Source organism: Canis aureus, chromosome 4 (assembly GCF_053574225.1).
Source record: "Canis aureus isolate CA01 chromosome 4, VMU_Caureus_v.1.0, whole genome shotgun sequence".
NCBI lineage: Eukaryota > Metazoa > Chordata > Mammalia > Carnivora > Canidae > Canis > Canis aureus.
In genome coordinates, this window is record NC_135614.1 from 80,098,487 (window position 1) to 80,126,238 (window position 27,752).

Here is a 27,752-nt window from a genome sequence, read left to right on the forward strand (position 1 = left end):
GGTTTAGGAATAGTAAAATAAAAGTTGGGTTCTGATAAACCCAATGTATCACCAGGATATTTAAGAAATAAAAAAAAAAAATCAGTCACTGTAGTCATAAATTAAATTAACCAATATTAGAGACTAGATTTAACCATCAGTTTTTCTATATCAAGAGGAAAGTGATTGTCAACTAATATAGGAAGATGAACAAGCAACAACAATGACATAACGCATGCTATCTGAGCTCTCAGTATTTGCGAATTTATTTGATGCACCAAACACTCAATGAAATGGATGCTGGGGTAAGAAAATGGTGCTGGAGCTGAGAGTTACAATACTCTGCTGGTAAATGAAATTGTTCTCCTCTTACTTCTAAGAATCATTCAGTTTCTCTAAGGAAATACATATGTTTGCTGTTGTTAGCCTTTGTAGGAGGAGGATGAGGTGTCAATTTTGAAGGAAATGAAAAAAATAAAAAATGAAAAACAAAAATTGAGAAAAACCCACTCCAGAACTAATTTTTAAAATTTCCTGAGAAAAATAATCTACATTGTCAGAACTCAGAATAATAATTCCCTTTGGGAGTAAGGATGGAGGAGACCCCTAGACTAAGATGTTTAACAAAATCAGTACACTTCTAAAACAGTTGCATCTTTTTTTTAATGCTGCAAGCTTGAAATATTTTTAAATGATTCCAGTAAATTATGAAATAGCACAAAAATAACTACAAAACCTAATGATGATATTTAACATCTGTATTTGGATCCTGCAGTAGAAAAGATCCTAAAATAATCCACCCAAGATTCCTGCTCCCTGGTGTAACGGACTTCTATCATCTTCCCTGGAGCATGAATGCAGTCTGTGAACAGGGCAGGACATCACTGCTGTGATTAGTTTATCATTAAATCCACTGTGTTAATCAAAAGGGAGATTATCCTGGTGGGACTGTTAAGTAAGCCTTTCAAGGAAGGTGAAGAAGCCTCAGAGATGAGAGAACACAAAGTTGTTCCATGCATTCCATGAATAGTCCTATTATAGAAAGAAGTTTAAGGAAACCTATATCGAGTTCATGGATTATAGGTTTTGCATTTTCTATTTTTATCTATTATTATATATAAATTATCTAATTTTATTAATTTCAACTATTGCCCTTCTTCTTTGTATTGCCTTTGGATTTAAAGGGAAAAGTTTAGGACATTGTCTTGATCTCTTTTTTTTCGCTCAGTAAAGTACTCAAAGTCACACATCACAAGCTTGCTTTAGCAGTACTAAAAACATTTTGATCTAATGTATTTTTACTTTTAACCAGTTAACATATTTTCTATTTTCCTTATGAATTTTTTCCTAAGTATTATTTACATGTGAATCATTTCGTTTCTATACATTTGAATATTTTTATATGTTCTTTTTTTGTCAAAGTCTTATATTTTAGCTCTTACATTTAGGTCAGTGATCAGTTCTGAGTTAATTTTAGTGTCTGGTATGAAGAAGTGGTCCAGCCACACCTATTGCTTGTGAATATCCTGTTGTTTTCATACTTTTTATTGAGAAGACTATTCTTCCCTTATTGAGTTATTTAGGAAGACTTATCAAACATGAATTGACCATGAATGTAAAGATTTGTTTCTGGACTGTCAATTCTATTCCACTGATCTATATGTATATCTTTATGACAGAACCACACAACCTAGATTATTGTCGCTTTGGTTTAAGTTCTGAAATCAGAAAGTATGAATCCTTAAGCATTGATATTCTTTTTTTAAAGATTGTCTTTTGAGTGGCTCTTGCATTTCATAGAAATTTAGAATCACCTTGTCAATTTCTGAAAAAAAAAAAAACTAGCTTGGATACTGATAGGGATTGCACTGAATCTACAAATTAATTTGAGTTCGGTCATATAACAATAAACATGGGATGCCCATGAACATGGGATTTTAAAATATTTGTTTACAACTTTTAAAATTTATTTCAACATTTTCCAGTTTTTTTCTTGCATTTTTTCATATTTGTTTTGAATGATTTAATTATTTTTTCATTCTATTGTGAATATGTTTGTTCTTAATCTAGGCCATATGGCATTCATTCTTACACCATGAACTTTGATATAAGCTGTGAATTATTCATAGGTTTTCTTTTTTTTATTATTCATAGGTTTTATTTAACAAGTTGAGTAATTTTGCTTTTATTCCTAGCCTTTGGAGTACTTTTATCATAAAAGTGTATTGAATGTTAGCACATGCTTTTTCTGTATCTATTGAGATGATCTTGTGCCCTGTGTGCCACATAACTCATTAGTCTATTATGTTACATTGATAATTTTCATAGATAAAATTGACCATTCTTTGGATGAAGCCTAGTTGGTCATGTATAATATTTTCATATATTATTGAATTCATTTTGTTAGTAATTTTTGAAGATTATTTGTCTATATTTAATAGAAATATTGGTCTGTAAATTATTCTTATAATATCCTCATACTAGAAAGAAATAGCCACCTGTTTTGTTTCTATGACAAGAACATCTTTTTTTTCACACTAATTCATGAACTCATCTGTTTTGATCATAATATAAGCAGAAATAATATAAATTTATATTAATGTAGGAAAATTAATCATCATTGTCCATTCTTTTTAGTGGAAGAGAAGCATGTAATCTCTATATGAAAATGAACATTTAGAAGGAAAATTACTGTCTTTATTTTATGGTGCTTTTAAAAAAGATTTTTCACCTTTAGTGTTGTTATTTTAGATTCAATAAATTTGAAATGTATATGTAGGGTAGTGTTTATATCTCATATGTGCTTGGCCATAAACATTATCTAAATTATGCAAGTTTTTTACATTAGGGCATTATTTCCTAGCCTCTCAACTAAGATTTATAAATAATTGATTCTGGCACTTTGTACATTGTAATACAAATAAGCATCGGGTGCAATATCAAACTCTTACCATAACTGATCATTAACACTCAGGAATGTTTTATGTTGGAGGAAAAAAAAAAAGTTGACTATCATTGAATGGAAAACAGAAACATGATTATACTTAGAAAATAAAGGCAGTAAATGGTTCATTTGCTCTCTTTCCATTTGCAGGATTGTAATAAAAGTGCCAACTAGATTGATATTTAGGCAAACAGTACATTGCAATAAAGTTAAGATTACTAGAGGAGATGTATTAATACACAACATTCTTCTTTGAGTCTGCTTTTCTATTTCAATTTCAAGAGTACTTCGGTGTTTTAATTTCAGTTATAGAATACTCATTTAGCTCCCGATTCAAAGAGAACTCTCTTTTCTACAAAATAAATGTTAACACTTCTAAGTTATTTCATTTTACCATGCTTTCTTAGATTTTAATCTTAATATTAAAAATCATATTTGAAAGAAGTTACAGTCTTGTATATCATACAAAGTACTGAATGCCTTCCTGTTTACACATTATTAAGCTGCTGTAGCAGCAGCTGCATAGGATTTAGCACAACATATGGTGTTGATTCTTTCTCTTTTTTAATGAAAATCTGATTTATAAATCTCTTGCAACAAACTAGTGATGAGATGTTTAGCAAAGCTCTAACACATATTACTTGATATTTAAAAATGCCACTTTTTTTTTCTTGTGAGCAAAAGGGTGACAGGATTATGGAGGTATGTTAAAAGACAAGAGGAAATAAAACGGAATAAAAATGAGAAAAATGTAAAATTACAAGGTTAATATCTTATATAGTTAATACCTCCTATAATGAGTTTCACAAAACAATAAATTTAGTTTTATAGGTTAAATAATTATTTAAATAGTAATTTTAGATTTTTTTCTGAAAATTTAAAAGCAATAGGATATGATTGATTTTTGCGTGTCTTATTGATGAAAAGTAGAAAGGTAGTACAGAAGCTAAAGAAAAACTATGCTATTTCAGGATGTGTAAGAATATTATGTAAGATATTTCAAATACATGTTTTTAACATTAGCTATGCAACCTTGTAAAATACAGAAAAATTATGTTATCATTAAAATAAAATGAAAAATGTTGTACAGACTCTGGGGCATACATATTCCAAGAAGGAAAACTTGATGAAACTCGCTTTTCTTACTCATCAAATCTTATTTTTTTCTATTCCTGTGGCATTTATTCTTTCTACAAATTAACCAATGACTTCATGTGGTTCCAATTCCTCCATCTCATGTAAGGCATGATTCTAAGTAGCTCCATCTTTAACTAAAATAGTTCCCATAGGACCAATACTTCAAGTTTCCCTGCTTTGGTGCCTGTAATCTTTCCACTTAAAAAGGACAACTTCAAAGATATCACAATGAAAATATATATTATCAATAGAAGATCTAATAAAGGAGGAAACCATCTTTACCTATAAAGTAGTATAATGCAGGTGTTTTAAGGAATAATAGAGTTTCCTTACATGTTCATATATGCAGAGAAGCTTGATTCCCCATCTAATAAGTTTTAAACCTCAATTACTCTCACAAAACTGATGTTTTTTGTTACCAAAGATACTATCATAATCTATCTATACAGCAGTCCTTCTCAAAAAGCAGCACTTCCATCATCACCGATGGCAGTATATTATTTTTCAATGTCACTTGTAGATTATAGATTAGGAATTAGATGTGTCTCTTCAAATCCATTTATTAATGCAAGCATTCACATGTTCTTGCAGTCTGAGCTCGAGAATAATGGGAATGACAGGTTTTTTTTTTAAGCTATGTTTTTTAACCTTTCAGGTTCCACTTCTTTATTCAAAGTAAGTCTCCATCCCACAATTCTTGCTAAAGAAGAAATTCCATGTCCTGGAAGAACTTTCCTCACCCTAATTTGGATGTGTCAAAACATGTCTGAACATTAGAGTGAGCATCAATTGGTCACAGGCTGGTAACTCCACTATATATAAGAATACTCAGATCAGGACACCTGAGTGGCTCAGTGGTTGAGCATCTGACTTTGGCTCAGGGCGTGGTCCCAGGGTCCTGGGATCGAGTCCCACATCAGGGTCCCCGCAGGGAGCCTCCTTCTCCCTCTGCCTGTGTCTCTGCCTGTCTGTGTGTCTCTCATGAATAAATAAATAAAATCTTAAAAAAAATACTTAAATCAATATCAGACTTGTAAGAAATAAAACATTTAGAGCTAGCAAAGATATTTGAAAAAAAAGAAATATAGTAACTGATATCTATTATTAAGTAGTGTATTTTTATTTATTTACAATAAATAACACAGATCTTATTAAGCCAGCGAATACAGCTTATAAAATATTTATAGGTATTTCCAATGGAATTCATGGTATTTAGAAATGGCCAGGCATTATCATTGCTCTGGTTATCATTACCCTTATACCCATCATCACTGAGCACAAATAATTTATGGTTGTCTGTTGACCTGTATACAAAATGAAATGGCATCAACAGAGAGGAAATTAATGAAATATTAAATTAAATCTTGACAGTAGGCTCTCAGAGATGGCAAAGAAATTCTGTTTATAATACAAAACCAACATATTTAACATATTTTCTCATTTATAGTATCTATTATCTAATCACATGAAACACCTGCCCCAAAGTTTCTATTCTCTCAACTCTTACTCTCAACTCCTAGAAAACATGATTTCTGCAACTCAGGCTGGTGAGTACATCTATGTCCTTTCCTCCTCCCTCCCCACACACAGTGTTTTGGAGGCTTTATATTTTAGTGTAGCTGTCTATAATTCTAGAATGATTTGAAATAGTCAGTTTTTTTTAAATTTCATTTTAGTGCATCCCAAGAGACTGACATTGATCAGACACAGAGAATCTGTCTTTTAAATCAAAGACTAAGTAAAAGTCTGTGAATGCTTATGTGTGAATATGGTTGTGTTTGCCCCTGACATAGTTGCTGTCAATATTACTTTTCTTTTGCCATACCTTTGCACTGAATTTAACCTGTTGCATTAAAGAACACTATTAGGTATTCCAGGTAGCATAGATTCTAAAGACCTCTTAACAAGCACCTCTGAGGAGCTAGCTCTTGGAACTGTCCTCGTATTTATACTGCTGAGGCAAGACTCTTTTGATAAATAAGATGCTATTCATTTTATAAATCACTTGATTTCTTAAACTGGAGGAAGCAGTACATACCCTTAATTACAGAAGTTGAGAACGCTTGGGGAGAGAGAGATGTGAAGTTCTTTTAATTTATTGCAGTACTGGAAGAGTGCTTTACCTGGATATGCCATTTGTTTAGTCTCAGTGGCTATCCTAGGTGTTAAAGCTCTTGCTTCGGTGTCTGTGACACTGGCCTCCAATTTTACGCCTTATTGACAGCTGAGTCCTCTCCACTTAGATCTAGATTCCAAGGCCAGGCCAGTCTGGATGGGGCTTCTCTCATTGGATATGAAAATGATCATGGTTATTATAAAGTGGTGGATTTAATTGAGTATACAAGAAGACACCACTTGTAGAACTGAGTGGTCACAGTTCAGGATCTGTGGTAGAAAGATACCCAGGAGCCATGCAGATTGTAGTAAGTGGAGTGACTGGCTGGTGTACAGGATTTTGGTTCTAGAAAGCTGTAAAACTTAAGAGTAAGTGCAGTAGGCCATGGCTTGCTTCTTCATATTCTCCAGTCACAGTGGTGGTGTGCAGATCAACTGGGTTGGAGTTGAAAAACATAAATGAAGCAAGAAGACATGATTAAGAAAATGAACAAATAAAGAAGCATCTGAATCAACAATAAAATCAAAGAAACAATGGATCTTATCAAACAGAACATTGTGAAATCCAGTGGAATTGCGGGAGGCTATTTGCTAGATTTGCATTGCAAGGACATGGATGTTTTGTCATAGTGGATTCATTTGTGCGAAGAGAAAAAATGGTGACCAGGGGATGTCTCAACAATACAAGCCACCAGATTATCCAGGGGGAGGAGAAACAAGCTGGACAAAATCAACTCAAAACTCAGTGTTTTGCCCTTTGAAGCTTTGCAAACTAGTATCTGCTGTCAGACAACCTACATATGTGCACAATAGTATTCCTGAGCGAAACATGGCTTTCATCATTTTTTTAAAAAATTGCATCTGTTTAGAAATTAGCCTATAAAACACTGTCATTCGACGAAGAAATGGAAAGATAAAAAATCTATTGGATTGATTCTCCAATGAAATACTACTCTCTTTTTAGGTTTTTTTTTTTTTTGTTGTTGTTGTTGTTGTTTGTTTGTTTGTTTGTTTGTTTTTTAAAGAGGGAGAGACAGAGTGAGACCATGCCCTTGGGTAGGGGCAGAGGGAGACAGAGAATCTTATTCCACATCCAAGGTAGACCCTCGACACAGGGCTCAATTTCATGCCAAAATCAAGAGTCAGACCCTTAACCAACTGAGACTCTTGGGTGCCTCTACCCTATTTTCCTTTAAAGATGTTCTTTGTTGTTTTTTATAATATAGTGCTAACAATTAAAATTTTGTATTATAGCTTCACTATTATAGCTGCTACACTTTTTAAAAAAATATTTGCAATAAACCAAAGAACTATAATGCCCTTTTGCTGGAGGTCTTAGAAATGATAGAATTATTAAAGGCATTAAATGGATTCTACTGACGTAAACTAATAGTAATTGGGGAAAAATTAGTACCTTTCCAAATTCTCCAAGTGAATGTATCCCCATTAATATACTTTTAAAACGTAATGTGTACATAGTGACATAGTTGGTCTTTATGATATGATTAATCCGGCGTGTATCTCTCAAAGCTTCACATTCTATCTCTCCCCCAAGACCAGAATGTGGTGTTGTGCTGTGTGCTCTGCTTCTCAGCATAGAAAATATTGGCAAAGAACAAGCAAGGTGGTTATACTTCTGATTGTTTTACTTTTTTAATTTATTATTGAAGTATAAGTGATATACAATATTATATTAGTTTCAATTGTACAGCACAGTGATTCAGCAATTCTCTGCTCTATGCACTACTCAGTGCACACCACAATGAGGGCAGTCACCATACAACATTATTACAGTATTACTGACTATATTCCCTATGCTGTACTTTTTATCTCCATGACTTATTTTATAACTGGGAAGTACGTACTTCTTAATCCTCTTCAACTCTTTTGCCCATCCTCCCACCTATTTGTTCTCTGCATTTAAAAATCTGGTTTTTGTTTGCTTATTTGTTAGTTTTGTTTTTTAGATTCCACAGATAAGTAAAGTCATATGGTATTTTTATTTTTCTGTCTGATTTATTTCACTTAGCATAATACCTTCTAGATTTATCCATGTTGCTGCAAATGGCAAAATCTCATTTTTTAAAAAATGGCCAAGTAACATTCCAGTGTGTAGTGTTGTGTGTCTGTGTGTGTGTATGTGTGCATGTGTGTATCTCACATCTTTATCCATTCACCTACGGATGGACACTTGGTCGGTTCCATATGTTGCCTATTGTAAATAATGTTATGATAAACATAGTGGATATATTCTTTTCAAATTTTAGGTAAGTAAGTAAGTACGGTAAAATAGTATTTTAATTTTTAATTTTTTGAGGGACTTCCCTACTGTTTTCCACAGTTGTGGCACAAATTTACACTTTTATCAACAGTGCACAGGAGTTCCTTTTTCTCCACATGCTCGCCAACATTTATTATTTCTTGTCTCTGTAATACTAGCCATTCTAACAGGTGTGAGGTGATATCTCATTGTGGTTCTGATTTGCATTTCTCTGATGATGAGAGATTAAGCATCTTTTCATGTGTCTGTCGGCCATCTGTATGCCGTCTCTGGAAAAAAAAAATCTATTCAGGTTCTCTGCCCACTTGCAATTGGATTACTTGTTTTTTGGTGTTGAGTTGTATAAGTTTTTTGTGTATTTTGTATATTAACCCCTTATCAGATATATCATTTTTGTTTTGTTGATGGTTTCCTTTGCCGTGAGAAGCTTTCTATTTTGATGTAATCCCAATAGTTTATATTTGCTTTTGTTTCCTTTTCCAGAGGAGACATATCCATAAATATGTTGCTAAGGTCCAAGTACAAGAGATTACTGCCTATGCTTTCCTTTAGGAGTTTTATGGTTTTAGGTCCTGCACTTAGATATTTAATCCATTTTGGGTTACTTTTGTGTATGGTGTAAAAGAAAGTGGCCCAGTTTCATTCTTTTGCATGTAGCTGTCCAGTTGTTTCAACACCATATATTGAAAAGACGGTCTCTTCCCAGTTGTATATCCTTACCTCCTTTGTCATAGATTGACCATATAGGTATGGTTTTATTTCTGGACTATCTATCCTGTTCTATTGATCTATGTGTTCATTTTTGTGCCAGTACCATACTGTTTTGATTACTACAGCTTTATAGTATATCCTGAAATCTGGGAAGATAGATGTCCTTTTAATCTATTCTGAACTACCATTTATTCTTGAAGGAGAATCTTTTAAAGAACTGCTTGCTTTGGTTTTAAATGGATTGTAATGAACTCTGAATGTAGACAACTGGATTTTACAGTTACATAATGGTTTTACAGTTGCATAATGGTTTCCTCAACTGAAAGATGCCTAATTTTAGTTTTTCTGTTTTCATTCGTTTTACTAAGAATGTTTTATAAATTATAAGCCTGAAATCAATCATACTTATGTGTATATGTTAATAAGAGTAATCATTTCTAGGTCAATCATATGCCATAATGTATACAGATGTTTTGAGTACTGAATTTATGGAAAATATATCTATCTCCATTAACTGCTAGTAACACATTTGAATATGTGAAGACACTCCTGAAAATTTATGTAGAAAAAAAATCATATCAGATAGCTCACAGATTAGATTGTACAGATATTGAGGACATTAATAATTACTCATTAAAAACAATCCTATGCAAATATAATAGTAATAGGAAGTCAGTTTTAAGTCAATCTTTTGTGAGAAAAAGTTAAGAGCATATAGGGTATACCTAAGAGATATCAAGGGTATAGTTTAATATATTAAAGTGAGTGTGCTAATATAATGCCACACTAGCAATTCAGAAATTTTAACAATTAAGGTCAAAGTTATTATGATTATTTTGCAGTGCCAGCCTGGGAATACACTAGGAAGTGTATCCCCACTTCCTTGAGGATAAATGTCACCAGATAAATAGTTAAATATATTGATTACCAGGCATCTGCTCCAAGAAGTCCTCATTCAGTAAGTTATGTTGAGACATAATTATCTATAGTTTACTGAGCACCCCGTGAGACTTATCAGGCAAACTTGAAAATCACCAAGGCTAGAGAAGGACCATGACCTTGACGTATTCTCAGTCTTAAAATCTTCCTCATTTGTACTCAGTTTGTGAAGCAGGTTACCACTGTTACATTTTTGAACCATTTTATCAGCCCTTGATCACCTGGTCTATCTGTGACTGACAGCTCTGTGAGCTATTTGGTATATATATACCAAATAGCTTATATATATATTCCTTATAGTCTTTACTTGGATTTAAGAATACACATGTATTCTCAAACTTAATGTGCATAACGGCCACTTGGACAAATCAAAATCCAAATTCATGACCCACCACATAAACACATAAATTCTGATTCATTTGGTGGGACCTGGTGGGACTTAGGAATTCACATTTGAAAGAAGCGTTCCTGCCAATGCTGATTAAAGTGTTGTAAGGATTGCATATAGAGAAATCATGCTGTAGACAACTTATAAAATCACTGTAAATACTGGGAACTGCATCATACTAAAATACCTCCCTAAATCTAAGAAAACATGATGGAATTTTCTCTGTATTTGGGGGGTCCTATCAGCTGCCAACTTATCTGAATTTACTATAAGTGACGTACTTGAATGTCATAGGGCACTATCTTTATTAATTGGAATTATTTTGAGATTCAATCTATTAAAAAAGAGCTCTAGGAAAGAACTGGTAGGTGAATTGATTAAAACAAAATTTGTGGGGGTTTTTGTGACTTACCTGAACTTTTTTCTTAATATTCAAGCTAAAAAGATAAAATTTGCAACTGCAATTATGCTCTTTACCTATGTATCAGAAACTCCGCAAAGAGACTGAGATTGCTTCCTTACAGGAAATCTTGAAATTCTGGAATTCACATTTTTAGCAGGTAAGATATAACTTTCATCATTATGCATAACAAGATAGGGCTTTTAATTTATTTGAAAATTTAAATGTTTCTGATCCTTTTTGCAATGTTATGTACATGTTTTAGGACAGTTGAATTACTCTGCTTTTCACTAATGATCTGAGTGAAATTTTCCATGAATGTGTTATAATATTTCTGAATCTCATTAAATATTTGCAGGATATTATTTTGGAACCATCTATCTTAATTGTCATGATCTGGAAAAACACTGAATACATTTAAGCTGGTCGAATTTGCATTTTGATGTATTTTAAGTGTTTAATCTCAGATATCAAGGTTGATCAACATTTGAACATGTCTGATTTGCAGAAGAATGAAGCTGTCAGTCTTATAGTGATTAAAATAATGAATAAAAATATATTAACCATGTGAACTGTGGATTTCTTTATTGGTACATTAGTATTATAAATTAGGTAAAATTTGTCAGTGTGATCAATTTCAGATTTTTTAATTTCAGAAAATGTAGTCCAATGTAATGAAGAATAATAACACTGGCTTTTTCATAGAATTATTACTATAATGCAATCAACAAAGTATATTAACAATTTGAATGAGCAATGCTTTGTGGTGTGTGTGCATGTATATATATGTATGCACATACACATACAGCTTTGATTATAATATCAGTGTTTTAAATATGGCTGATTTTGTGTGAGCCAGTTTTGATTTATTTTTTGATCAGAGAGCATTAATTCTACTATGCCACTGATCATCTATATCTGATTTCCAAAATAATTGTTTTAAACAGAAGTCATGTTATTTCTCCAGGCTTGTTTTCCTCATCAATATTGTGTAAAAAAAGTACCTTTATGAAGAAAAAGAGAAAACCTGAATCTTAATTTAGAGGAATGTCTTTACATCTTCATCCTTGACAACAAAAGGGCAGACATTTTAAAGCTTGGGCTTTTTATATGATTGAGGTTAGTAAGTATAGAACCAAGAACTTTATCTTCACTTGCCTGAAAACATCAAACTTGATATAATTTTTCAAGAAAAAAGTTTATATATTATATCCTAAGTTACATTTCACATCTCACTGCCACAGTCACATGCTTTCTCTCTCTCTCTCTTTTAAGAAAGGAAAGTAAGCCTTTCTGTTGTGAATATTATTTTTATCTTATATGCTTTTATAATTGTTTTTAATATCAAAGAATTAATACATTTATAACAATAATGTTTTAAAAACAGAGAAGATTACAATTTGTGAGAACTTAAAGACATGGTTCTATTCATTTATAAAATTATAAAATTGAAAATTATAAAATTTAAAAGTAATAGTTCTTGTATTTATTAAAGTGTGGTATGAACAGTATTTGAAAAAGAGTCATAGACTTGTGTTCCATCTAGTATCACAGAATATAACTGATAGCTATGGTTTCAGCCCTAGGAAATCATTTTAGATACTTATTTGTCCAGGGGATTAGTTAAACAAATGTCCCTAACCAATTTAAATTTGTCATCTCAATTGAAGACAGGTCTCAAGAAAGTGAATTGGTGGACCCTGAAACACATGGACACATGTTGTGACTTTCCTATTCTTGGAAACTAAAAAGGTAATTACAAATCACAGAGGTGGCAGTGACTCGAAGGGGTCAGGTTAGAAAGACAAGGAGAAAAATTATGGTCTAATTAAAAAAAAAAAAAAAAAAGGATGTGTGTTTAAACCCAATTGAGTTATTTAATGAGTAGATTTAGAGAAAGGATGGTACCCTGTCATACCACTTCAGCATATTGAATAGCTCAAGGGGAAAACGTTGCAAGGAAGCTTTAATTAATTTCCTTCATCTAATCCTCTGTTAACACTGAACAAGCCTCTGTCACATGCATCATATGAATTCCAAGGACAAAGTAAAAGCCATTTAAAAGTAGTCATATCCCAATAAGGTTATTAAGAGACCATTTCTAAGTTTTTCATTAAAGTTAATGCATTTAACACTAATGCCATTTAAAAAACATATTACAGTCTGGCAACTTCACAAAATATTGATTGCTTTGGTGTGTCCTTATATACTAACTTATTATATTTTTAAGTAATTTAATGAAGCAAAAGTCTAGGTTATTTAGTTCCAGCTTGTTGTGAAAGATTGCAACTCTTGTAACAGCTTGAAATAGCAATAGCTCAAGCCTTTGGGTCTATCAGTTTCTGTATCTAAAATTGAGTGCCAGCCTTATAGCTCTTGTGTTTTATCTAGAGCTTTTCTCTCTCAGGGTCACACAAAGGGGTAGGAGATTAATGAGGTGACATATTAAAAAGTTTTATGAGTGATAAATATTATCCCTATTTTTCCGTAGGAAGAAATGGAGTCATATGTAGGTTAAGTAACCATTAAAACTGTTATTCTTTAAAAGGATCCATTTATGCTGCATTTAACTGCATTCCAAGCACTTATTCCCTGCTACTATTCTTAACTGTCACTTTGAATGCCAAAGGTGGGGTGAGGGTAGGTATCATGTATAAAAGTATGCAAATTTTGAATCACTCAAACTATCTTTTTAAATATCGATCAATATATCAAATTTAATGCTAAAAGAAGAGGTTTTTGCTTACTCTTTGCCAAAAAGCTTCTTTTACTGACATTTTCTTTAATGTAGTTGGGGCTGGAGGTGGTGAACAAGAGATAGATTTGCATATAACCCTTCAGTAAACTTACTTACTCAATCTCTAATACACTCTTGACTGAAAAGATGGTGTAGAAAGAATGTCAAAGACCTCATTGAAGAGTGGTTGTAGAATGCTTCCCCACTGATTGCTGTAGAGCAGGTTTGACGGGAATGACAGCATCTTTCACTAGCTTAAGGAAATTCACTTTTTTTTTTTTTTTCCTGGTCAAAATGCAGCTTAATTCAGCATCAGGAGTACAATAGCTTGTTCTGTGAGGTGCAACATTTTCAGCATAACAGTGATGCAGTATCATTTTAACAATGAATTCTCCTTTAAGATTTTGAAGAATATATTTTCAGCATAATGGGTAGAGTGGGAGAGTATCATACAGTGGACCAGGAAGGGAGATGGGAAAGTTAAAGGGATGCAAAAGAAATAAAAAGGTATTATTTTACATGAAATAACATTTTTTTTTTAAGATTTTATTTATTCATGAGAGACCCAGAGAGACAGAGAGGCAGAGACACAGGCAGAGAGAGAAGCAGGCTCCATGCAGGGAGCCCAACATGGGACTCGATCCTGGGGCTCCAGGATCATGCCCTGGGCTGAAGGTGGCGGTAAACTGCAGAGCCACCCAGGCTGCCCAAATAACATTTAATTAATTAATTAATAATTTACAGAGTGTTAAGCATAACAAAACATGCTGAATGAACTGGAAACTAACGCAAGTGGCTAAAGAAATTTTTGCAGATGTATTCATTCATAGAAATAAAGGCTGAGTAAAGAAAGAACATGGAGATAATTTTCTTTAATTTCCATACAAAACGTTAAAAACCTATTGATATCAGAAAAGTTCTTTGTTTTTAGACCTCCCAAGTGAGTGGTATAGCTCTTTCAATGTCCTTAAATCCTTCATCAGTGAATTTCAAATTTCTTCTATGTATGCTAAAGACCTATGTCATGAGTATTTTAAAGAAATTAACTCAAATGACAAATAAGAAGAAATGAAGGAGAAAGAGAGAGGAGGTGGAGGAAGAGGACATGTACAAAGGAAAATGCATTAATTAACATCAGCAAAAGCAAATGATCAGTGTCTGACCTCCTTTCTGGCAATCTGCTTCCTTATTTGGTCAAATTTACCTTAGGCATAGCTATGTGTTCCCCCCCCCCCATACTTTCCATTTGCATGTGAACATATTAATATTTCCCACGTTTTCCAGAATCTGACTGAAACAAGTTTATGTCTTAAACACATGACAGGTTCCCTACTCTGTTCTAAGCAGAGCCAAATGTGCCATGACTAAACCACAGGGAAGTATAAGACAGTGTAGGGTGAGGTACATTTGGAGGAAAGGAAGGAAGACTTTCCTAATATACAAAACACATTCCAAAGGTAGTTAAGCTTGAGGAATTTCGAGGGTCCCTAAAAATTAAAGTTCAACATGAACAAAATACAATGGAAGAGGAAGAGATTCCTATGGTCTGAGCTTAAAGCATAGAAAGTTAATCATTTCAAGAAAACACTAAAAATATTCGTATTATTGGATATTATTTTATTAGAGGGAGAAAGAAATTAGGTATCAAATACATGAGGTGTAAACATTTCCTTGACCATTTAAAATCAGCTTTCCTTTTTTTTAATAATTTTTATTTATTTATGATAGTCACACAGAGAGAGAGAGAGAGGCAGAGACATAGGCAGAGGGAGAAGCAGGCTCCATGCACCGGGAGCCCGACGTGGGATTCGATCCCGGGTCTCCAGGATCACGCCCTGGGCCAAAGGCAGGTGCCAAACCGCTGCGCCACTCAGGGATCCCTAAAATCAGCTTTCCTAAATAAATGTTTTTATTTGTTTCTTTACCTATAAAAGAGGGATTATAATGGCACTTCTTGGCACAGAAGATTATTGTAGAAAGTCAATGAGATGTTATATGTAAGTCACTTAGCATAAGTTGACAGTTTCATGCATATTCACAAATTTTAGCTATTATTGTGACCACTATCATCACCATTTAAAACCCTGATGATGCATATAATGTCTTCACAAAAAAAGTGAATGCCTCAAGATTAAATAAGCAACCCTAGTATCAAGAAGCCAGGTAGAGAGGGAGAATCCAGGACATGAAAAAGGAATATGAGCATCTGTGGCAGTAAAAGTGTAACTGTGAAAATGTTATGCCATAGATATTAAGAAGGGGAGTCCTCCAAGCATGGAGGGTGTAACTTTGGGAAAAAACAAACAAACAACTCCAAGTCCGGAGAAGATGAGAACTGAATAATTGTCCACTGTACTAACAATAAGAGCATAGCAAATATAATGGCAAAGAAAATGAAATAAAATATAAAGATGGAATTGCCATGGCTTAGGCATGAATTCTTTGGAAGTTCACTATACCTAAGGAGCAGTAACTAGTATCACCAAAACATTTATCCATAACAGATGTCATGGCTTTGGAGGTTGAAGACAACAAAAGGAGAAGAAAAGGAGAAGCTAAGAATATCCTCAAATGATTGAGGATAACTTGTGACATGTTTGATGGAATTAATCCTGCAAAATTTTTTGGAGGAGTGCAAGCTATTGTATATATTTAAGGGAATTGACCTGTGTTCTAGAAGAGAAGTGTATGGTCACATAATCTTCTAGAGACGCAGGTGTTGACAAAAATTTGTTTCAATGGAGTAGTGATCATCAGTAACATGATCTCTGAAGTGTTAGGAAGAAGAAAAGTTTGTGTTAAAAGCTGTCACAACCTGATTGGATAATCATGGTCCCTGCTGTATTATCCATGGGGTGTTGCACAATATCAGCCATATCGATCCAGGGTCAATCCCTAAAACAAAGACACTTTACAATGGCTTATATTCTTGTAGCATTTCGTCCTCTATCTACGGATAAAAATTCTCATAAAATATAGACTCCTACAGCATTTTAACATGAGTTTTACAGTATTTCAGAGATTATCTCCCCTTCAAAAGAGACTCCTTCAGCACTTGTTCAGCCTCCATCAAATTAACCACAAACCTCTCATCGTGGTACTGCTTTCTTTTTCTTCATCAGCAAACATCTTGAGACAACTTCCTGCTGTTAATCACTACTCTTTCTTTTTCATTTTTGGGAGCCTTTTTCCTTCCCTTTCCTTTCATGGGCATTCCTGTGTGTTTCTTTTTCCTAGCTTCTAGTCTCTCCTCATTCTCCATATTCTTAGGCAGCAATTGGATCCAAATACATGTTTTAATTTTGGATGATAGGCAGATGCTTCCACCTCAGACTCAAATCCAAATGCCAATGTTTTTAATCCCAGACCAGAGGCTTGGGAGCTGGAAATGAAAATGGAGAGAAAGTCAGATGAGAAAACTGCTGTTGAAACCATGGCTGCCCTGAGACCATGTGGTGGTGAGTTTATCCCAGATCCCATGGTTGGAATAGTCCTGATGGAAGTAGGAGAGAATGGGAATGTGTTGGATTGACACAAAATGGTCAGACTCTACAAAATGGAATTAATGAATTGGATGACTCTGGGACTCTGAAAGTACTACACTCTCATGGAGAAATTAGGGGGAAAAATGCAGGCTGTTACCATAAAAAAAAAAAAAATCTTCTGAAATGCCCAAAGTGCTAGATGGAGAAGACAGGGAAGACTCATGTGAAATCATAACCACAATTCTGCTATCTGTAGGAACAGAGTTTTAACTCTAATCCTTTAACTCTATTCCTTAACTATCCATAGAGTTAAATAAATGAAAAGTCCAAAGATTAAATATAACTAATTGTTATTTCTTCATAATCTCTGCAGAAACAAAACAAATTATCTCTAAAGTTAGTCTTTCTGATAGGTAGGAAATCGTATGAATTTGCCTTTGTCATGACATCTAATGAAGTTGAGAACTTTTTCATACATATATTTTTTTAATGTAGATATCTTTGTTTGTAGAAGGCTTATTTGAGGGCAGTCCCAGTGGCTCAGTGGTTTAGCACAGCCTTCAGCTCAGGGCATGATCCTGGAGACCCGGATCGAGTCCTGCACCTGCTTCTCCCTCTGCCTGTGTCTCTGCCTGCCCCACTGCCCCCCCGCCCCCGTGTTTCTCATGAATTAAAAAAAAAAAAAAAAAAAGGCTTATTTGAGACTTCTGTTCCTTTTCTCCAAGATGCCTTTTACTGACAAATTTCTTGGATTTCTTAATGCATTTTATATGTATCTTATAAATATATGTATTTCGAATATATTTTGCCATGCCGAATCTTGCCTTTTAAGATTCTCAGTGGTGTCTTTTGATAAGTAGACAGTCTTTCTTTTATGTACACTTGTATTTTTTTTTCCTGCATGGTTAATGGTTTCTGAGTTTAAGAAATTTTTCACACTCACTAGAATTGTTAAAATGAGAAGACAAACAGTAGCAAGTCTTGGCAATTATATGGAGCAACTGAACATCTAGTGGTTAACTGACCCAATTCCACTCTTGGATAAGTAGCCTATAAATAGAAATACCTTTATTTAGCTACCTGAAATCATGCACAAAAGTACTGGTGTCAACAATGCATATAATAGTGAAGAAAAAAACAAGAAACAACCCAAATGTCCATCAACAATAGAAGAGATACTGATTGAGTTGGAGCCACACAATGGAATGATAGGGAATAAATTAGGTTTACACACAATAGTTCAGAGTCTAAAGATGATTTTTCTCTTCTTTCTGGTAAATTTATCTTTATTATTATTATTTTGCCTTGAGGTTCCAAGATTCCTTTTTTTAAGATTTTATTTATTTATTAATGAGAGACATGGGGGGTGGGAGGAGAGGTAGAGACATAGGCAGAAGGAGAAGCAGGCTCTATACAGAGAGCCTGATGCAGGAGCCTGATGCAGGACTCGATTCCAGGACTCAGGGATCAGACCCTGAGCCAAAGGCAGATAGATGTTCAACTGCTGTGCCATCGAGGCATCCCAAGGCTCCAAGATTCTTTATTCAAAAGTCCTGTAGTTTCATTTTGGATATATGTTGGCATTGATTATGATGACAGACACTGCAGCTTCAGATATTTAATTATTTCAATAGTTCTTACATTTTCCTTTGAAGAGTTTCTATTTAATTTGTTATTCTTTTTTCTTCAGCAACAAATGTTGTGCACGCTAGATCTTTCTGTGCCATAGCTATCATTTACTTCCTAATAATACATAAATCTTTATTTTCCCCAGCTTTATTAGTGTTTATTTCCTCAAGTGATTTCTGTGTCTTCAGTCCATTTTTTCTTGTAGCTTCCAAATTACAATTTATTTACTTTATTTTTTTCCCTTTCCTTTTTGTTTAATTCCTGAGTATAGTCAGGACATGTTTATAGGCTTCCGTTATCTCATCACTTCTTAAATGCTTCATATCTCTTATTAGATTACATCTTTCAAAGAAAACCATTTTCTTTAATCTCTTTTATAGCATTGAACAAATGGTATTAGATTGTTCTAATTTCTGATTCAATACTGCTTGTGTGAGTTTGTTTCTGTATTTTGGGGGGATGATCTATTCTTTTTATTATTTGGGATTTTTTAAAATTATATTTTACTAATACCTATGAATATGCCTTCTAAGTTGTGAGAATGATCTTTTTCCTAGAATAGCTATTGTTATATGGGAAAAAAGTCAGGTTGGCAAGACACAGACTCTTAGCTATAGAGAACAAACTGATGGTTACCAGAGGGGACATGGGTGAGGGATGGCTGAAATAGGCGATGAGCATTAAGGAGTGCACTTGTGATGACCACCGGGTGTTACATGTAAGTGTTCAATCACTATATGGTACACTTGAAACTAATATTACACTGTACGTTAACTAACTGGCATTTAAATAAAAACTTTAAAGAAGTCAGGTTGGGAAATAGACCTTTTGGATTTAAGGGATGTTCTCGCACAGTGCTTTCCTACCATTTCAGCACTGGAAGTATATCTCTGCTCCCCATTCTTTTTCCTTTCTATGCTTTTCACTAAAGTCATACATTTTAGAATGCTTTGTTTTCATTTTCATTTTTTGTTTCCTTGTTAGCTTATTGGTAATGCTTTTTAAAAAATTTTCAATTGTTTATGTATTGGGAGAGCATTTATGATTAATGATATAATTAAGTGAGTTGAGACAAATAAAAACACCTTATCTTCGCTAATCCAGTGAATGTTATTTCAGACAAGAAGGCATTTTCAAAAAGCTTGATGTATGAGAATAACATAAGATTTGCACTTTAAGAAGATCTGTCTTGATTCAAAATAAAGGATTTTTTTTGGAGGAGGGAGAATGTTCAGTTTGATATGTTGCCACTTGTGAGATATAAATGGAAATGTGTAAAATGAGTAACAAATGTATATATGAATATGTCAAGACCCAATACCATTCATAAATAAAAAAAAAAAAGGTTCTGGAATGAAGAAAATGACCTGGAGATTACTGTGGAGGATATTAGTTTTTTGATGGCAACCAAAGTCACAGGGTTAATGTAGTTCACTTTTATTAATTATTCATTCTTTAACATATATTTTGAAAATCGGCTGCATGTCAGGCTAAGAGCTAGGTACATCACAAGGAACAAAACATAAAATGTTCCAAGCCTCATATATTCTGGTATATAGAGAGTGAGAAGCAACCCACAAAAAGTAAATGAGAGGTCATATGATGGAGCGTCTGTAATTAAGAATGAACATAAACACAATAGGATAAAATAAGAATATAATGATGACCCAGAAACACCTACTATGTAAATATTCACAAATTTAATTCCTAACTGCTTAGCATTTTCTATTTCTTTCTTTCTTTCTTTATTTATTTATTTATTTATTTATATTTTATTTATTTATTCATAAAAGATGCAAGGGGAGAAGCTTCCTCCATGCAGGGAGCCCAGTGTGGAGCTCGATCCTGGGACTCCAAGATCACACCCTGAGACAAAGGCAGATGCTCAACTGCTGAGCCACCCAGGTGTCCTGAGAGTTTTCTACCTAATTCAATGTGTATTTGATCGTTTCTTCTGAATATTCATAGATAGTATGGATACAGAAGAAAGTATCTATCCCTGAAGCATTTAAGTAGAAAACGTTATGTCTGAGACAACATATGTGATCTTGAATGATGAACAGGTTTATATTTGTAAAACAATGCCATATTATAGACTAGCATATGGAGACAAGGACTGGGAGAGGTCAGAGCAAAAAGATGATGTGGGTGAAGGTTGTATTGTGAAAGGAAACCAACTTAGAGAGTTATTTTTGGTTTGATAAGGACTTTAGCCTTTACGCTAAAGATACTTGAAAATGTTTTGATAATGGGGTGAGATTTAGTTTTAGACATATTTGAAATCAAGATCGAAAATTGAATGGGGACAAAAAAGAAACAAATATATTACCTATGAGCTCCATTCACTGTGAGAGCTGAGGTTCTGAATTAAAGCACTAATACTTGTGATAGTTAATGGGAAGTTTTATTAATTTTTGAAATGTGGAAGTAATGAAGACTTATTTGACTTGTCAGTAAAAAATTGGGAGTAAATCTAGTTTGGAGGGAAACTAGCCTGTTTAATTTTGCAAATGATTTGTTTGAAAACATCATATGATATACTTATTGGTGGCAGCATGAAGCTGGTAGTGAGTAAAGCATATGGATATGGGCATTAGTACCATAACAGGTATGGGAATCTGGAGAGAAATCTCAACTTAATAACAAACACCAAGCTGTGTAAGAGATTGCTGGAAGTGCGATATAAAAAAAAAAAAAAAAAAAAAAGAAAGTGCAATATACGTATGTATACATATAGCTAGCTAGATATGCACACGGAGCTCATTCACAAATAAACATACCCGTACGCTTAACACAGAGATCAAGAAAGAAAATCACGCATTACATATTCTTTGGAGTCTCTGTTCATTCAGTCAACACCGTTTGAGAAATTTATCCATAATATATATAATTATTAATTCATTCACATTGTATATAGTATTTCATTGTGTAAATAGCCTAGAATTGATCAAATTAGCAGTGGAGGAGGAGGACTTCAATACTTTTAAGGTTTAACAGAACTTTTGAATGCATAAAGATAATAGGAAGGGACATGTCTTGGTGACACATGGTGAACCATGGCAAAAACTCAGTAGACAAAAGAGTATGGAGAATGTGAAATTTGTTAATAATATCAGGTAAAATGAACATCAGATAAAACAGAAATTGTGACGTTTCCATTACATTTGGCAATTATTGGCAACATTGTTTAAAGCTGCCCATTAAAGAAAGATGCACAGGATGGGAAAGTCTGAGTTAATGATGTTTGAATAAAATGAAGAAGAATATATAAAATGTTTTGTTTTGTTTTGTTTTTTTAAGATTTTATTTATTTGAGAGAGAAAGTGAAAGCATGGGCAGGGGGAGGACCAGAGGGTGAGGAAGAAGTAGACTCCTCACTGAGCAGGGAGCCTGACACAGAGCTCAATTCCAGGACTCTGGGGTGATGACCTGAACCGAAGGCAGATGCTTAACCCACTGAGCCACCCAGATGCCCCCAGACTGTTGTTTTATGACAAAAATTATTAATAAAACATATCATGCAATTGTCATAGGAACACATAGATTTTTAAAATAGCTTTGTTGTTGCTAACTTACTTTTTACTTACTGTGGGAAATGTATATTTTTATATGTATAGAGAAAAGAATGACTATTAAGAGAACTAAAATCGAAGACGGGGGAAAGTCTTAAACATAAGGCATCATGTCAATATTGAAACATGCAAGAGGGGATACAACCCAATGCAGAGACAGTGGATATAAGTTTACACAAGAAATGAACACTCATCCTTTGGAACCAAGGAAAAAGAAGGCATATAGTTGAGTTTTTAAATAAATAACACAGTATGGTTGACAAAGAGAATGTCTGTGAATTTTGTGCCTCCTGACTTGATAATTATTTTTTTGAGATAAATTCTTTTTATTTATTTGAGAAAGAGAGAGAGAGAGCAAGTGTGAGAAAGCTGTAGAGGGAGAGGGAGAAGCAGGCTCCCTGCTGAGCAAGGAGCCTGATGTGGGGCTTGATCCCAGGACTCTGGGATCATGACCTGAGCTAAAGGTAGATGCCCAACCGACTGAGCCACCCAGGTGCCCCTGACCTTGATAGTCCTAATGAAGCATGAGGCAAGGGTAACAGCTGAGAAAGGAGGAAAGCAGTGACATGGAGGTTACTTCACATTTGTGACATTTTGCAATAGCTAATTCATGAAAAGCTTTAAAGTGTGAGGAATTTGAATGGCAGGTTGTTGAGATGATTGATGAGAATTTAATAGAGATCTGTGATTAAAAAACAAGTATGGAATTGGAATGAATGGGTTTGAAACACACTTCAACCACTTACATATTTTGTGACTTTGAGTTTCAGGTTATTCACTTGAAAAATAAGAGTAAAAATAATTTATATGCCTGTAAGATTGCTATAAAGATACAATGAAATATGATAGGTAAAATAATAGACACACATCTCAATAAATATTAGCTACTCTTTTTTTTTTTTTTTTTGGATGAATTAGTGGATCTATAATGATAGGATAAGAAAGTGGAAAAGGTTGATGGAGCAAGAGAAGAATAAGGGGTCAAGACACATGACATATTCGTTTTTATTTTTATTTTTTTAGACCAAAAGTACGTGAAGTGAGGTAGAAGAGTTAGAATAATAAGTGGTTTTAGTGAAACTAAAATTAAATTGATTAGCATTCATCATTTAAGATATGGCAAAATTATACCTGATGTCTTGGTGTGAAAGGTACTCAATACTTACTAGGAAGTGGAAAGTTGTTCCTGAAGATTCTTAGTAAATTCAGGGTGTCTCACCCTCACATTTACTCATTCTCCAACCAGTATCCATCTGTATTTTGCTCTTAACACTCTGGTGGCATTGCTTTGTGAAAATCTGGTATCTGCTTTTAGTTGATCTAACAACAGATAAAACAACTGAATGAGCTCCTCTTCCTTTTCAAAACAGCCACATCTCTTGACTGCCTTCACGTCTGTACTGTTGTCTCAAAGTCCTGCATCTGTGGCTGCTCTACCTCTAGCCTCTCCCATGATTCTAAATCCTCAATTTGGGTGTCTTCAAGATAGAAATGATATTCAGATTGTGGATGGAGTTTACTCAGCTTTGGGGAAAAAAGTGTGAGTTGAGAACACGATAGCCCAAATCTATATCCTGAGTAAATTTGATATTCAGACTTGCTTAGAATGGGAGATTCTTTCTCTATTGATTACTGGGTGCTTGAACTAGTATGAATAGCCACCTATCCCCAGGGCTCCTTTTCTCTCATTGTAAGTAGACAAAACAAGCCTTCCTCCTCCCATGGTCTGTAATCCTTACTAAAAAGTTCTAAATAAGCTATATGTAGTTTTCCTAGAACTCTTTACCCTCAAACTTCTAGCATTATTCTGTTCAGGCTCTAACCTTTTGGTCAAGTCTTCCACCACAGCACAGAAGATAAGGGTATTTCCACACCTTAGGCCACTTTTCTTTTCATACACATTGAATGACAAGGGTCTTTCTTGTCTCCTTTCTAATGATAGTATTTCCCATCACCAGTACCTTCAAGGTCAGCCCAGGGGGAGAAGTGGGTGCTGTCATAAGATAGCAGTCCATTTTCCATAGTGACAACAGACCATACCAAACTTTTAACGAGGCACGAGTCTTTCTCATCTCTCTCTACACGACCTCTAGTTGCAGGGAACCTTTACAACTCACTTTGAATTTATAGTGGCTGAGACCTCAAAGTACAACAAAATATTCTGTAAGTTAGGAGAATTTCTGGAATGTCACAGACCACTAGACTCGCACAAACATCACAGATATGGCAGATGAGTGAATTTTAGAAAGTTCTATCTCTCACTTTCTGGTTTGCTATGTCTTACTAGAGAAGAGTACATCACATTTACTACTTCCGATTCTAATTAGCATGACATTATTAATATTGGTGGATCAATATGTTGTTTGGTGGAATATCAAGATAGTCAAGGTCCTTTTGAGCATACTATAACAGAGATCAAGAGTTAACATACTCCTGTGACAAGACAGTTAAAGATTTGAGAACTGAGTAGGGGAAGCCCTTCCCAATAGAGGCACTCCTCAAAAAAACAACACAAAACAGTGGTGCTTCTCGAGAGGATGGCATTATCACTCCATCAGACAGACAAATGAGAACCAAAGTGCTGGCCAAAGATGAGTGAAATCTAAGATGAATGGTGAAGGAAAAAGAAGATAAATATTGATTTTGATTTTGAGATTGCCTGTAGCATCAAGGAATGTATCTGAAGATATTCAGATTGACCTCTACTTTGAAAGATTGTACTTGTTCCTTTCCTGAGAAAGAAGGAAGGACCTCTTTTTGTCATAGCAGATTTGTATATGGACTATTTAATTGGCATAAATAGTAAACTGTTACAAATTGAGATAATCTACCATTCATAGCTACTAGGATCTCATTCATTTCCCTTGATTCCAGAGTGGAGGGAATGATTGTAAATCCCTGGCAGCAGTGACAGTTCCTCGTGTCTGAACAGCACAAGTATTCCCCGGGTAGCCATGGGACCAGGGATGCTTATTAGGTATGGGTACTATTGTGCCCTCCAGGGCATGAGCTGCAGCAACTTTAGCATCCAGTTCAACTGAACTGGACTTGGTTCCAACTGGAAATTTCTGCCTTCCTCATGGCACAGTTCAGGTGAACTAATGTCTTACAAATATTTTCATTGATAAGAGACAGGAGATGGGGAACAACTAGCATAAAAATGTCTTTCATTTCTTCCATCAAGGAATCGATCTGAGAGCAATAGTTCTGAGTAATCTCATGGAGATGTCCCATAACTGAGCGATCATCTTTGTTCTCTTTGAAATTATATTCAGTTTGATAAAATGTAATTTTATCTCCTATTCCACTTTTCACACATTAGCTTACATTTAACTCTGAGCATGGAAGTCATGCTCTGCTTTTTTAGGAAGCTAAGGCTAAAACATGTTTCTGGGACAGGTACTTAAGATAAGTTGAGAGTAGAGTAGAAGACAGCTTAAACATTTCACAACCCTAAGATTATGTGAGGCATAGAATTTATGTCTTTAGTTAATTACACTTATGTTTTAACCCTCACAGTATTATTGAGACTATAAGCAATACCGCAAAAAGAACAAGAACAGAAGCAAAACAAAAAACAGAGCTATGAGTCCTTACTACAGGAAAGACTTTTACAAGTGTGTTTTCCAAAGACAATTTTTCTAGTGTGAACAGATGCAACAAATTAATTTTTTTCCTAGCAGAGCTATAAAAATATTGCAAACAACCTGTCAGTTACGACCTTTAAAATGATATTGGCCTTTTAATCTCATAATGGTGAAAATGCATTAAAGTGTGGCTGCACATAAATTGTATTTCAAAAGTCCCCCCCAACAAGATTGGATAAAATAAGAAGTGGAAAAATACAGGGTTGTTTAGGGCAAATCACATTCAGGGAGTATAAGAGTTTAAGGGACAATTATTTTTCACATCCAGAAAAGAAACATGTGTGTGAGAATCTTACTGTTCTAAGCTGCAAAACTAGTTTTTTTTACACCATATTCAGCAACATTGAACTAATATTATTCTAAAGTTAGAATGATTTTAAAGAGGACAGTATTATAATGAGAAATATATGAATATGTGAAAAGTTGATATTTAAAGACAACCTTATATTATATTGCAGTTTATGTATCAAGACAAATGGGAAAGGGGCAAAACAGAGGCCCTTTTATGCTAAATTAAAGAAGAGGTGTATGTTAGAGAAGGAGGATCACCACGGTGATTCCTCCTTTAAAAGAATGTCTATATTATGTATAATACCCCAAATGGATACCAGCGTTTGTAGGTGAGTGTCCAGACCTGTTTCCCTCAACTTCTTTGACCAGAGTAGAGGCTCCAAAGCCACCTATTTGAGCTACTTTACCTCTCTTATATGACTCCAAATCCAGGATTCTGAGTTCTTCATCAAGTAGGCAGTTACTTCTGGAAGGTACAGGAATTGTGTGGTGATGTGCCAGGTACTTAAATCCTCTTACTCTGAGTCCCTTAGAGTCAAACTTCAAATGAAAACTATGTTCTAACCCATGAGCACATCCTGTGGCCTATAGGACTGTATTCATAGATCTTTTAATTGATGAGTCAGAGAAGTTTTATGAAGCTGATTTAGAAACTTGGAAGTAGATCTCTTAGGTGGCTCAGTCAGTTAAGCATTTGCCTCAGCTGGGGTCATGATCCCAGAGTTGGCATCTGGCTCTTTGCCCAGCGGGGAGCCTGCTTCTCCTTTTCCCTCTGCCCACTGCTCCCCCTGCTTGTGCTCTCTTTCTCTCTCTCTCTGTCAAATAAATGACTGAAATCTTAAAAAAGAAAAAAAAAGAAGAAAGAAAGAAAGAAAGAAGAAAGAAAGAAAGAAAGAAAGAAAGAAAGAAAGAAAGAAAGAAAGAAGAGAGAAAGAAAGAAGAAAGAAAGAAAAAGAAAGAAAGAAAGAAAGAGAAAAAGAAAGAAAGAAAGAAAGAAAGAAAGAAAGAAAAGAAAGAAAGAAAGAAAGAAAGAAAGAAAGAAAGAAAGAAAGAAAGAGAAAGAAAGAAAGAAAGAAACTTGGAAGTAGGAGACCTAAAGTCAATAAGATATGTGGTGTTCTTTTCTGTATGGACAGATAACTCCAAACTCCAGGCACTATTAGAATGAGGTAAGGAAATAGGTGAACCAAGCAACTTTTGGGGATTACCAACTAGTAAGGAGTCAAATAATATTAGTGGACTAATCTAATGTGATATTAGCTTCTCTACTCCTTATAAAGATGACAAACTGTAATTTAGACCAATTCTCATCTGAACAGGATATGACACTAAAGACAACACTCTTTGCTGCCTCTTTTGGTCATGCACAGTTCCCAGCTTCAAGCTGCAGCTTCAAGCTGAACAGAAGTCTTACACCAGCTGCTAACAGAAAAGAGGAACCAATAGGCACAATCATCTTTAATTCCCAAACATGCCTAACAAGATGAATGGTGTATT

The 27,752-nt window shown here is 34.4% G+C and overlaps 1 long non-coding RNA gene across 2 annotated transcripts in view; it reads right to left on the reverse strand.

Annotated features, from left to right (window-relative positions):
- Positions 1-5,210: 5,210 nt before the first annotated feature.
- Positions 5,211-27,752, reverse strand: part of LOC144313055 (uncharacterized) — a 36,603-nt gene continuing 14,061 nt past the window's right edge. For both annotated transcript variants that reach the window (XR_013378754.1, XR_013378753.1), the window contains exons 2-3: positions 16,718-17,013; positions 5,211-6,610 (exon numbers count right to left, since the gene is read on the reverse strand). This is a non-coding gene — a long non-coding RNA (uncharacterized LOC144313055). The remainder of the gene's footprint in view (positions 6,611-16,717; positions 17,014-27,752) is intronic.